The sequence below is a fragment of the Tenrec ecaudatus genome, assembly GCF_050624435.1.
Source record: "Tenrec ecaudatus isolate mTenEca1 chromosome 7 unlocalized genomic scaffold, mTenEca1.hap1 SUPER_7_unloc_4, whole genome shotgun sequence".
NCBI classification, from domain to species: Eukaryota; Metazoa; Chordata; class Mammalia; order Afrosoricida; family Tenrecidae; genus Tenrec; species Tenrec ecaudatus.
Window position 1 is genome coordinate 2,203,996 of NW_027457610.1, and position 13,728 is coordinate 2,217,723.

Consider the following 13,728-nt stretch of genomic DNA (forward strand, 5'->3'; position numbering starts at 1 on the left):
TATCTAGGTTACGTAGCGGGCACTTGGACTATGTACATTCCCTAGCGGGCATTTGGACTATCTACCTTACCTAGTGGGCACTTGGACTATGTACGTTACCTAGCGGGCACTTGGACTATGTACGTTTCCTAGCGGGTACTTGGACTATCTATGTTAACTAGCGGGCACTTGGACTATATAGGTTCCCTATGGGGCACTTGGACTAGGTAGGTTCCCTAGCGGGCACTTTGTCTATGTAGGTTAACTAGCGGGCACTTGGACTTCTAGGTTAACGAACGGGCACTTGGACTATGTATGTTGCATAGCGGGCAATTGGACTATCTAGGTTAGGTAAAGGGCACTTGGACTATCTAGGTTTCTTAGCGGGCTTTTGGAAGATCTAGGTTAACTAGAGGGCACTTGGACTATCTAGGTTAACTAGCGTGCACTTGGACTATCTAGTTTCTTAGCGGGTACTTGGACTATGTAGGTTAATAGCGGGCCCTTGGACTATGTAGATTAACTAGTGGCACTTGGAGTATCTACGTTAAGTAGCGGGCCCTTGGACTATCTAGATGAACTACCGGGCACTTGGACTATGTAGGCTAACTAGGGGTCCCTTTGACGATCTAGGTTGCCTAGCGGGTACATGAACTATCTAGGTTAACAAGCGGGCACTTGCAGTATCTAGGTTACCTAGCGGGAACTTGGACTATAGGTTAACTAGCGGGCACTTGGACTATCTAGGTTAACAATCGTGCACTTGGACTATGTAGGTTCCTTAGCGTGCACTTGGACTATGTAGGTTCCTTAGCGGGCACTTGGACTATCTAGGTTGCCTAGCGGGCACTTGGTATATAGGTTAACTAGCGGGCACTTGGACTATATAGGTTAACTAAAGGACACTTGGACTATCTAGGTTAACTAGTGGGCCCTTGGACTATGTAGGTTAACTAGCGGGGACTTGGACAATCTAGGTTAACTAGCGGGCACTTGAACTATCAAAGTGAACAAGTGAGCCCATGGACTATGTTGGTTAACTAGTGGGCCCTTGGACTATCTGGGTTACCTAGCGGGCATTTGGACTATGTAGGTTACCTAGTGGGCACTTGGATTATCTAGGTTAACGAACGGGCACTTGGAATATGCAGGTAACCTACCGGGCACTTGGACTCTCTAGGTTACCTAGCGGGCATTGGATTTCTATGTTAACGAACGGGCTGTTGGACTATGTAGGTTGCCTAGCGGGCACTTGGACTATCTAGGTTAGGTAACGGGCACTTGGACTATCTAGGTTACCTAACGGGCACTTTGACTATCTAGGTTACATAGCATGCACTTGGACTATGTAGGTTAACTAGCGAGTACTTGGACTCTAGGTTACCTGGCGGGCACTTGAACTATCTAGGTTACCTAGCGGGCCCTTGGACTATGTAGGTTTCTTAGCAGGCACTTGGACTATCTAGGTTAACGAACGGGCACTTGGACTATGTAGGTAACCTAGCGGGCAGTGGACAGTCTAGGTTACCTAGTGGGCACTTGGACTGTCTAGGTTAACTAGTGGGCCCTTGTACTATGTAGGTTAACTAGCGAGCACTTGGACTATCTAGGTTAACTAGCGGACCTTGGACTATGTAGGTTAACTAGCGGGCCCTTGAACTATGTAGGTTGACTAGCGGGCACGTGGACGGTCTAGGTTAACTAGAGGGCACTTGGACTATCTAGGTTAACTAGAGGGCACTTGGACTATGTAGGATCCCTATCGGACATTTGGACTACTTAGGTTACCTAGCGGGCACTTGGACTATCTAGGTTAACTAGCGGGAACTTGGACTGTCTAGGTCAACTAGTGGGCCCTTGTACTATGTAGGTTAACTAGCGAACACTTGGACAATCTAGGTTAACTAGCGGACCTTGGATTTGTAGGTTAACTAGCGGGCCCTTGGACTATGTAGGTTTACTAGCGGGCACTTGGACAATCTAGGTTAACTAGAGGGCACTTGGACTATCTAGGTTAACTAGCGGGCACTTGGATGATCATTGTTAACTAGCGGGCACTTGGACTATCTAGGTTAGCTAACGGGCACATGGACTAAGTACGTCCCCTAGTGGGCACTTGGACTATCTAGGTTAACTAACGGGCACTAGGACTATCTAGGTTAACTAGCAGGCACATGGACTATCCAGGTTACCTAGCTGGCACTTGGACTATGAAGGTTCCCTAGCGGGCACTTGGACTATGTAGGTCAACTAGCGGGCCCTTGGACTATCTAGGTTAGCTAACTGGCACGTGGACTATGTAGGTTAACTAGCGGGCACTTGGACGATCTAGGTTAACTAGCGGGCACTTGGACGATATAGGTTAACTAGCAGGCACTTGGATTATCTAGGTTAGCTAGCGGGCTCTTGCACTATGTAGGTTATCTAGCGGGCCCATTGACTATTTAGGTTAACTAGCGGGCACTTGGACGATCTAGGTTACCTAGGGGGAACTTTGACTATGTAGGTTAACTAGTGGGCACTTGGACTATCTAGGTTACCTAGCAGGCACTTGGACTATGTAGGTTAACTAGCGGGCTTTTGGACTATCTAGGTTACGTAGCGGGCACTTGGACTATGTACGTTCCCTAGCAGGCACTTGGACTATCTACCTTACCAAGCGGGCACTTGGACTATGTACGTTAACTAGCGGACACTTGGACTATGTACGTTTCCTAGCGGGTACTTGGACTATCTATGTTAACTAGCGGGCACTTGGACTATGTAGGTTCCCTATGGGGCACTTGGACTAGGTAGGTTCCCTAGCGGGCACTTGGTCTATCTAGGTTAACTAGCGGGCACATGGACTATCTAGGTTAACTAGTGAGCACCTGGACTATCTAGGGTAACTAGCGGGCACTTGGACTATGTAGGTAACCTAGGGGTCACTTGAACTGTCTAGGTTACCTAACGGGCACTTGGATTATGTAGGTTAACTAGCGGGCACTTAGACTATCTAGGTTAACTAGCGGGCCCTTGGACGATGTAGGTTAACTAGCGTGTATTTGGACTATGTAGGTTAACTAACGGGCCCTTGGACTATGTAGATTAACTAGCGGCACTTGGACTATCTACGTTAACTAGCGGGCCCTTGGACTATGTAGATTCCCTAGTGGGCACTTGGACTATGTAGATTAACTAGCAGCACTTGGACTATCTACATTAACCAGCGGGCCCTTGGACTATGTAGATTCCCAAGTGGGCACTTGGACTACGTAGGTTCCCTTGCGGGCACTTGGACTATGTAGGTTCCCTAGCGGGCACTTGGACTATGAATGTTCCCTACGGACACTTGAACTATGTAAGTTAACTACCGGGCACTTGGACTATGTATGTTAACTAGCGGGCCCTTGGACTACTTAGGTTAACTAGCAGACACTTGCACTATGTAGGTTACCTAGCGGGCACTTGGACTATGTAGGTTACCTAGCAGGCACTTGGACTATGTAGGTTAAATAGCGGGCACTTGGACTATTTAGGTTACCTAGCGGGCACTTGGACTATGTACGTTCCCTAGCGGGCACTTGGATTATCTATGTTACCTAGCGGGAACTTGTACTATGTACGTTACCTAGCGGGCACTTGAACTATGTAGGTTCCCTAGCGGATACTTGGACTATGTGGGTTCCCTAGCGGGCATTTAGACTATCTAGGTAACCAAATGGGCACTTCGATTATGTAGGTTCCCTAGCGGTCACTTGGATTATGTAGGTTCCCTATCGGGCACTTGGACTATGTAGGTTAACTAGCGGGCATTTGGACTATGTAGGTTAACTAGCGGACACTTGGACGATCTAGGTTAACTAGCGGGTACTTGGACTATGTAGGTTAACTAGCAGGCCCTTGGACTATGTAGATTAACTAGCAGCACTTGGACTATCTACATTAACCAGCGGGCCCTTGGACTATGTAGATTCCCTAGCGGGTACTTGGACTACGTAGGTTCCCTAGAGGGCACTTGGACTATGTAGGTTCCCTAGCGGGCACTTGGACTATGAATGTTCCCTACGGACACTTGAACTATGTAAGTTAACTACCGGGCACTTGGACTATGTATGTTAACTAGCGGGCCATTGGACTACTTAGGTTAACTAGCAGACACTTGCACTATGTAGGTTACCTAACGGGCACTTGGACTATCTATGGTAACTAACGGGCACTTGGTCTATGTAGGTTCCCTAGCAGGCACTTGGACTATGTAGGTTCCAGAGGGGGCACTTGGACTAACTAGATTCCCTAGCGGGCACTTGTACTATGTAAGTTAACTAGAGGACACTTGGACGATCTAGGTTAACTAGCGGGTACTTGGACTATGTAGGTTAACTAGCGGGCCCTTGAACTATGTAGATTAACTAGCGGAACTTGGACTATCTACATTAACTAGCGGGCCCTTGGACTATGTAGATTCCCTAGCGGGCACTTGGACTATGTATGTTCCCTAGCGGGCACTTGGACTATGTAGGTTAACTAGTGGGCATTTGGACTATGTAGGTTACCTAGCGGGCACTTGGACTATGTAGGTTACCTAGCGGGCACTTGGACTATATAGGTTCCCTATCGGGCTTTTGGACTATGTAGGTTACCTAGCGAGCCCTTGGACTATCAATGGTTACCTAGGGGGAACCTGGACTATGTAGGTTAACTAGTGGGCACTTGGGCTATCTAGGTTACGTAGCGGGCACTTGGACTATGTACATTCCCTAGCGGGCATTTGGACTATCTACCTTACCTAGTGGGCACTTGGACTATGTACGTTACCTAGCGGGCACTTGGACTATGTACGTTTCCTAGCGGGTACTTGGACTATCTATGTTAACTAGCGGGCACTTGGACTATATAGGTTCCCTATGGGGCACTTGGACTAGGTAGGTTCCCTAGCGGGCACTTTGTCTATGTAGGTTAACTAGCGGGCACTTGGACTTCTAGGTTAACGAACGGGCACTTGGACTATGTATGTTGCATAGCGGGCAATTGGACTATCTAGGTTAGGTAAAGGGCACTTGGACTATCTAGGTTTCTTAGCGGGCTTTTGGAAGATCTAGGTTAACTAGAGGGCACTTGGACTATCTAGGTTAACTAGCGTGCACTTGGACTATCTAGTTTCTTAGCGGGTACTTGGACTATGTAGGTTAATAGCGGGCCCTTGGACTATGTAGATTAACTAGTGGCACTTGGAGTATCTACGTTAAGTAGCGGGCCCTTGGACTATCTAGATGAACTACCGGGCACTTGGACTATGTAGGCTAACTAGGGGTCCCTTTGACGATCTAGGTTGCCTAGCGGGTACATGAACTATCTAGGTTAACAAGCGGGCACTTGCAGTATCTAGGTTACCTAGCGGGAACTTGGACTATAGGTTAACTAGCGGGCACTTGGACTATCTAGGTTAACAATCGTGCACTTGGACTATGTAGGTTCCTTAGCGTGCACTTGGACTATGTAGGTTCCTTAGCGGGCACTTGGACTATCTAGGTTGCCTAGCGGGCACTTGGTATATAGGTTAACTAGCGGGCACTTGGACTATATAGGTTAACTAAAGGACACTTGGACTATCTAGGTTAACTAGTGGGCCCTTGGACTATGTAGGTTAACTAGCGGGGAATTGGACAATCTAGGTTAACTAGCGGGCACTTGAACTATCAAAGTGAACAAGTGAGCCCATGGACTATGTTGGTTAACTAGTGGGCCCTTGGACTATCTGGGTTACCTAGCGGGCATTTGGACTATGTAGGTTACCTAGTGGGCACTTGGATTATCTAGGTTAACGAACGGGCACTTGGAATATGCAGGTAACCTACCGGGCACTTGGACTCTCTAGGTTACCTAGCGGGCATTGGATTTCTATGTTAACGAACGGGCTGTTGGACTATGTAGGTTGCCTAGCGGGCACTTGGACTATCTAGGTTAGGTAACGGGCACTTGGACTATCTAGGTTACCTAACGGGCACTTTGACTATCTAGGTTACATAGCATGCACTTGGACTATGTAGGTTAACTAGCGAGTACTTGGACTCTAGGTTACCTGGCGGGCACTTGAACTATCTAGGTTACCTAGCGGGCCCTTGGACTATGTAGGTTTCTTAGCAGGCACTTGGACTATCTAGGTTAACGAACGGGCACTTGGACTATGTAGGTAACCTAGCGGGCAGTGGACAGTCTAGGTTACCTAGTGGGCACTTGGACTGTCTAGGTTAACTAGTGGGCCCTTGTACTATGTAGGTTAACTAGCGAGCACTTGGACTATCTAGGTTAACTAGCGGACCTTGGACTATGTAGGTTAACTAGCGGGCCCTTGAACTATGTAGGTTGACTAGCGGGCACGTGGACGGTCTAGGTTAACTAGAGGGCACTTGGACTATCTAGGTTAACTAGAGGGCACTTGGACTATGTAGGATCCCTATCGGACATTTGGACTACTTAGGTTACCTAGCGGGCACTTGGACTATCTAGGTTAACTAGCGGGAACTTGGACTGTCTAGGTCAACTAGTGGGCCCTTGTACTATGTAGGTTAACTAGCGAACACTTGGACAATCTAGGTTAACTAGCGGACCTTGGATTTGTAGGTTAACTAGCGGGCCCTTGGACTATGTAGGTTTACTAGCGGGCACTTGGACAATCTAGGTTAACTAGAGGGCACTTGGACTATCTAGGTTAACTAGCGGGCACTTGGATGATCATTGTTAACTAGCGGGCACTTGGACTATCTAGGTTAGCTAACGGGCACATGGACTAAGTACGTCCCCTAGTGGGCACTTGGACTATCTAGGTTAACTAACGGGCACTAGGACTATCTAGGTTAACTAGCAGGCACATGGACTATCCAGGTTACCTAGCTGGCACTTGGACTATGAAGGTTCCCTAGCGGGCACTTGGACTATGTAGGTCAACTAGCGGGCCCTTGGACTATCTAGGTTAGCTAACTGGCACGTGGACTATGTAGGTTAACTAGCGGGCACTTGGACGATCTAGGTTAACTAGCGGGCACTTGGACGATATAGGTTAACTAGCAGGCACTTGGATTATCTAGGTTAGCTAGCGGGCTCTTGCACTATGTAGGTTATCTAGCGGGCCCATTGACTATTTAGGTTAACTAGCGGGCACTTGGACGATCTAGGTTACCTAGGGGGAACTTTGACTATGTAGGTTAACTAGTGGGCACTTGGACTATCTAGGTTACCTAGCAGGCACTTGGACTATGTAGGTTAACTAGCGGGCTTTTGGACTATCTAGGTTACGTAGCGGGCACTTGGACTATGTACGTTCCCTAGCAGGCACTTGGACTATCTACCTTACCAAGCGGGCACTTGGACTATGTACGTTAACTAGCGGACACTTGGACTATGTACGTTTCCTAGCGGGTACTTGGACTATCTATGTTAACTAGCGGGCACTTGGACTATGTAGGTTCCCTATGGGGCACTTGGACTAGGTAGGTTCCCTAGCGGGCACTTGGTCTATCTAGGTTAACTAGCGGGCACATGGACTATCTAGGTTAACTAGTGAGCACCTGGACTATCTAGGGTAACTAGCGGGCACTTGGACTATGTAGGTAACCTAGGGGTCACTTGAACTGTCTAGGTTACCTAACGGGCACTTGGATTATGTAGGTTAACTAGCGGGCACTTAGACTATCTAGGTTAACTAGCGGGCCCTTGGACGATGTAGGTTAACTAGCGTGTATTTGGACTATGTAGGTTAACTAACGGGCCCTTGGACTATGTAGATTAACTAGCGGCACTTGGACTATCTACGTTAACTAGCGGGCCCTTGGACTATGTAGATTCCCTAGTGGGCACTTGGACTATGTAGATTAACTAGCAGCACTTGGACTATCTACATTAACCAGCGGGCCCTTGGACTATGTAGATTCCCAAGTGGGCACTTGGACTACGTAGGTTCCCTTGCGGGCACTTGGACTATGTAGGTTCCCTAGCGGGCACTTGGACTATGAATGTTCCCTACGGACACTTGAACTATGTAAGTTAACTACCGGGCACTTGGACTATGTATGTTAACTAGCGGGCCCTTGGACTACTTAGGTTAACTAGCAGACACTTGCACTATGTAGGTTACCTAGCGGGCACTTGGACTATGTAGGTTACCTAGCAGGCACTTGGACTATGTAGGTTAAATAGCGGGCACTTGGACTATTTAGGTTACCTAGCGGGCACTTGGACTATGTACGTTCCCTAGCGGGCACTTGGATTATCTATGTTACCTAGCGGGAACTTGTACTATGTACGTTACCTAGCGGGCACTTGAACTATGTAGGTTCCCTAGCGGATACTTGGACTATGTGGGTTCCCTAGCGGGCATTTAGACTATCTAGGTAACCAAATGGGCACTTCGATTATGTAGGTTCCCTAGCGGTCACTTGGATTATGTAGGTTCCCTATCGGGCACTTGGACTATGTAGGTTAACTAGCGGGCATTTGGACTATGTAGGTTAACTAGCGGACACTTGGACGATCTAGGTTAACTAGCGGGTACTTGGACTATGTAGGTTAACTAGCAGGCCCTTGGACTATGTAGATTAACTAGCAGCACTTGGACTATCTACATTAACCAGCGGGCCCTTGGACTATGTAGATTCCCTAGCGGGTACTTGGACTACGTAGGTTCCCTAGAGGGCACTTGGACTATGTAGGTTCCCTAGCGGGCACTTGGACTATGAATGTTCCCTACGGACACTTGAACTATGTAAGTTAACTACCGGGCACTTGGACTATGTATGTTAACTAGCGGGCCATTGGACTACTTAGGTTAACTAGCAGACACTTGCACTATGTAGGTTACCTAACGGGCACTTGGACTATCTATGGTAACTAACGGGCACTTGGTCTATGTAGGTTCCCTAGCAGGCACTTGGACTATGTAGGTTCCAGAGGGGGCACTTGGACTAACTAGATTCCCTAGCGGGCACTTGTACTATGTAAGTTAACTAGAGGACACTTGGACGATCTAGGTTAACTAGCGGGTACTTGGACTATGTAGGTTAACTAGCGGGCCCTTGAACTATGTAGATTAACTAGCGGAACTTGGACTATCTACATTAACTAGCGGGCCCTTGGACTACGTAGATTCCCTAGCGGGCACTTGGACTATGTATGTTCCCTAGCGGGCACTTGGGCTATGTATGTTCCATATGGACACTTGAACTATGTAAGTTAACTACCGGTCACTTGGACTATGTAGGTTAACTAGCGGGCCCTTGGACTATCTAGGTTAACTAGCGGACACTTGGACTATGTAGGTTAGCTAGCGGGCACGTGGACAGTCTAGGATACCTAGCGGGCACTTGGACTTCTAGTTTAACGAACGGGCACTTGGACTATGTATGTTGCATAGCGGGCAATTGGACTATCTATGTTAGGTAACGGGCACTTGGACTATCTAGGATACCTAGCGGGAACTTGGACTATGTAGGTTACGTAGCGGGCACTTGGACTATCTAGGTAACTTAACGGGCACTTGGACTGTCTAGGTTTCTTAGCGGGTATTTGGACGATCTAGGTTAACTAGAGGGCACTTGGAATATCTAGGTAAACTAGCGTGCACTTGGACTATCCAGGTTAACTAGCGGGCACTTGGATGATCAATGTTAACTTGCGGGCACGTGGACTATCTAGGTTAGCTAACGGGCACTTGGACTAAGTACGTCCCCTATTGGGCACTTGGACGCTCTAGGTTAACTAACGGGCACTTGGACTATCTAGGTTAACGAACGGGCACTTGGAATATGCAGGTAACCTAGCGGGCACTTGGACTGTCTAGGTTACCTAGCGGGCAATTGGACTTCTAGGTTAACGAACGGGCACTTGGACTATGTAGGTTGCTTAGCGGGCACTTGGACTATCTAGGTAAGGTAACGGGCACTTTGAGTATCTATGTTACCTAGCGGAAAATTGGACAATGTACATTACCTAGCGGGCACTTGGACTATCTAGGTTACCTAACGGGCACTTTGACTATCTAGGTTACATAGCGGGCACTTGGACTATCTAGGTTAACTAGTGAGCCCTTGGACTATCTAGGTTAACTAGCGGGCATTTGGACTATTAGGGCCCCTAGCGGGCATTTGGAGTGGGCCCTTGGACTATGTAGGTTAACTAGCGGGCACTTGGACAATCTAGGTTAACTAGCGGGCACTTGGACGATCTAGGTTAACTAGCGGGCACTTGAACTATCAAAGTGAACAAGTGAGCCCTCGGACTATGTTGGTTAACTAGCGTGCCCTTTGACTATCTCGGTTACCTAGCCTGCACTTGGGCTATATAGGTTACCTAGCGGGCACTTGGACTACGTAGGTTACCTAGTGGGCACTTGGATTATCTAGGTTAACGAACGGGCACTTGGAATATGCAGGTAACCTAGCGGGCACTTGGACTGTCTAGGTTACCTAGCGGACACTTGAACTTCTAGGTTAACGAACGGGCTCTTGGACTATGTAGGTTGCCTAGCGGGCACTTGGACTATCTAGGTTAGGTAACGGGCACTTGGACTATCTAGGTTACCTAACGGGCACTTTGACTATCTAGGTTACATAGTGTGCACTTGGACTATGTAGGTTAACTAGCGAGTACTTGGACTCTAGGTTACCTAGCGGGCACTTGAACTATCTAGGTTAACGAACGGGCACTTGGACTATGTAGGTAACCTAGCGGGCACTTGGAGAGTCTAGGTTACCTAGCGGGCACTTGGACTATCTAGGTTAAATAACAGGCACTTGGACGATGTAGGTTACCTAGCGGGCACTTGGACTATGTAGGATCCCAATCGGACATTTGGACTACTTAGGTTTCCTAGCGGGCACTTGGACTATCTAGGTTAACTAGCGGGCACTTGGACTTTCTAGGTCAACTAGTGGGCCCTTGTACTATGTAGGTTAACTAGCGAGCACTTGGACTATCTAGGTTAACTAGCGGACCTTGGACTATGTAGGTTAACTAGCGGGCCCTTGGACTATGTAGGTTTACTAGCGGGCACTTGGACGATCTAGGTTAACTAGAGGGCACTTGGACTATCTAGGTTAACTAGCGGGCACTTGGATGATCATTGTTAACTAGCGGGCACTTGGACTATCCAAGTTAGCTAACGGGCACATGGACTAAGTACGTCCCCTAGTGGGCACTTGGAATATCTAGGTTAACTAACGGGCACTAGGACTATCTAGGTTAACTAGCGGGCACTTGGACTATCTAGGTTACCTAGCTGGCACTTGGACTCTGAAGGTTCCCTAGTGGGCACTTGGACTATGTAGGTCAACTAGCGGGCCCTTGGACTATCTAGGTTAGCTAACTGGCACGTTGACTATGTAGGTTAACTAGCGGACACTTGCACGATCTAGGTTAACTAGCGGGCTCTTGCACTATGTAGGTTAACTAGCGGGCCCATTGACTATGTAGGTTAACTAGCGGGCACTTGGACGATCTAGGTTAACTAGCGGGCACTTGGACGATATAGGTTAACTAGTGGGCACTTGGATTATCTAGGTTAGCTAGCGGGCTCTTGCACTATGTAGGTTATCTAGCGGGCCCATTGACTATTTAGGTTACGTAGCGGGCACTTGGACGATCTAGGTTACCTAGCGGGCCCTTGGACTATGTAGGTTTCCTGGCGGGCACTTGGACTATCTAGGTTAACTAACGGGCACTTTGACTATGTAGGTTACCTAGCGGGCACTTGGACTATGTTGGATCCCTATCGGACATTTGGACTAATTAGGTTACCTAGCGGGCACTTGGACTATCTTGGTTAACTGGCAGGCACTTGGATGATCAATGTTAACTACCGGGCACTTGGACTATCTAGGTTAGCTAACGGGCACTTGGACTAAGTACGTCCCCTATTGGGCACTTAGACCCTCTAGGTTAACTAACGGGCACTAGGACTATCTAGGTTAACTAGCGGGCACTTGGACTATCTAGGTTACCTAGCTGGCACTTGAACTATCTAGGTTACCTAGCGGGTACTTGGAGTATGTAGGTTACCAACCGGGCTGTTCGACTATCTAGGTTAACTAACGGGCACTTGGACTATGTAGGTTCCTAGGCGGGCCCTTGGACTATGTAAGTTCCCTAGCGGGCACTTGGACTATGTAGGTCAACTAGCGGGCACTTGGATTATGTAGGTTCCCTATCGGGCACTTGGACTATGTAGGTTAACTAGAGGGCATTTGGACTATGTAGGTTACCTAGCGGGCACTTGGACAATCTAGGTTACCTAGCTGGCACTTGAACTATCTACGTTACCTATCGGGTACTTGGACTATGAAGGTTCCCTAGCGGGCACTAGGATTATCTGGGTTACCTAGCGGGCACTTGGACTATGTAGGTTAACTAGAGGGCATTTGGACTATGTAGGTTACCTAGCGGGCACTTGGACTATCTACGTTACCTAGCGGGTACTTGGACTATGAAGGTTCCCTAGCGGGCACTAGGATTATCTGGGTTACCTAGCGGGCACTTGGACTATGTAGGTCGACTAGCGGGCACTTGGAATATGTAGGTTCCCTATCGGGCACTTGGACTATGTAGGTTAACTAGAGGGCATTTGGACTATATAGGTTACCTAGCGGGCACTTGGACTATGTAGGTTCGCTATCGGGCACTTGGAAAATGTAGGTTAACTAGGGGGCACTAAGACTATCTAGGTTACCTAGCGGGCATTTGGACTATGTAGGCTCCCTAGCGGTTATTTGGACTATATAGATTACTTAGCGGGCACTTAGACTTTGTAGGTTACCTATCGGGCCCTTGGACTATGTAGGTTAACTAGCGGCCCTTGGACTATGTAGGTTAACTAGCGGGCCCTTGGACTATGTAGGTTACATAGTGGGCACTTGGACGATCTAGATTAACTAGCGGGTTCTTGGACTATGTAGGTTAACTAGCGGGCCATTGAACAATGTAGATTAACTAGCGGCACTTGGACTATCTACATTAACTAGCGGGCCCTTGGACTATGTAGATTCCCTGGCAGGCACTTGGACTATGTATGTTCCAGAGCGGGCACTTGGACTATCTAGGTTCCCTAGCGGGCACTTGTACTATGTAGGTTAATTAGCAGACACTTGGACGATCTAGGTTAACTAGCGGGTACTTGGATTATTTAGGTTAACTAGTGGGCCCTTGAACTATGTAGATTAACTAGCGGAACTTGGCTATCTACATTAACTAACGGGTCCTTGGACTATGTAAATTGCCTAGCGGGCACTTGGACAATGTAGGTTCCCTAGCAGTCACTTGGACTATGTAGGTTCCAGAGCGGGCACTTGGACTATCTAGGTTCCCTAGCGGGCACTTGTACTATGTAGGTTAATTAGTGGACACTTGGACGATCTAGGTTAACTAGCGGGTACTTGGATTATGTAGGTTAACTAGCGGGCCCTTGAACTATGTAGATTAACTAGCGGCACTTCGACTATCTACATTAACTAACGGGTCCTTGGAGTATGTAGATTGCCTAGCGGGCACTTGGACTATGTAGGTTCCCTAGCGGGCACTTGGACTCTGCATGTTCCCTACGGACACTTGAACTATGTAAGTTAACTACCGGGCACTTGGACTATGTAGGTTAACTACCGGTCACTTGCATTATCTAGGTTACCGAACGGGCATTTGGACTATGTAGGTAACCTACCGGGAACTTGAAGAGTCTAGGTTACCTAGCGGGCACTTGGACTTCTACGTTAACGAACGGGCACTTGG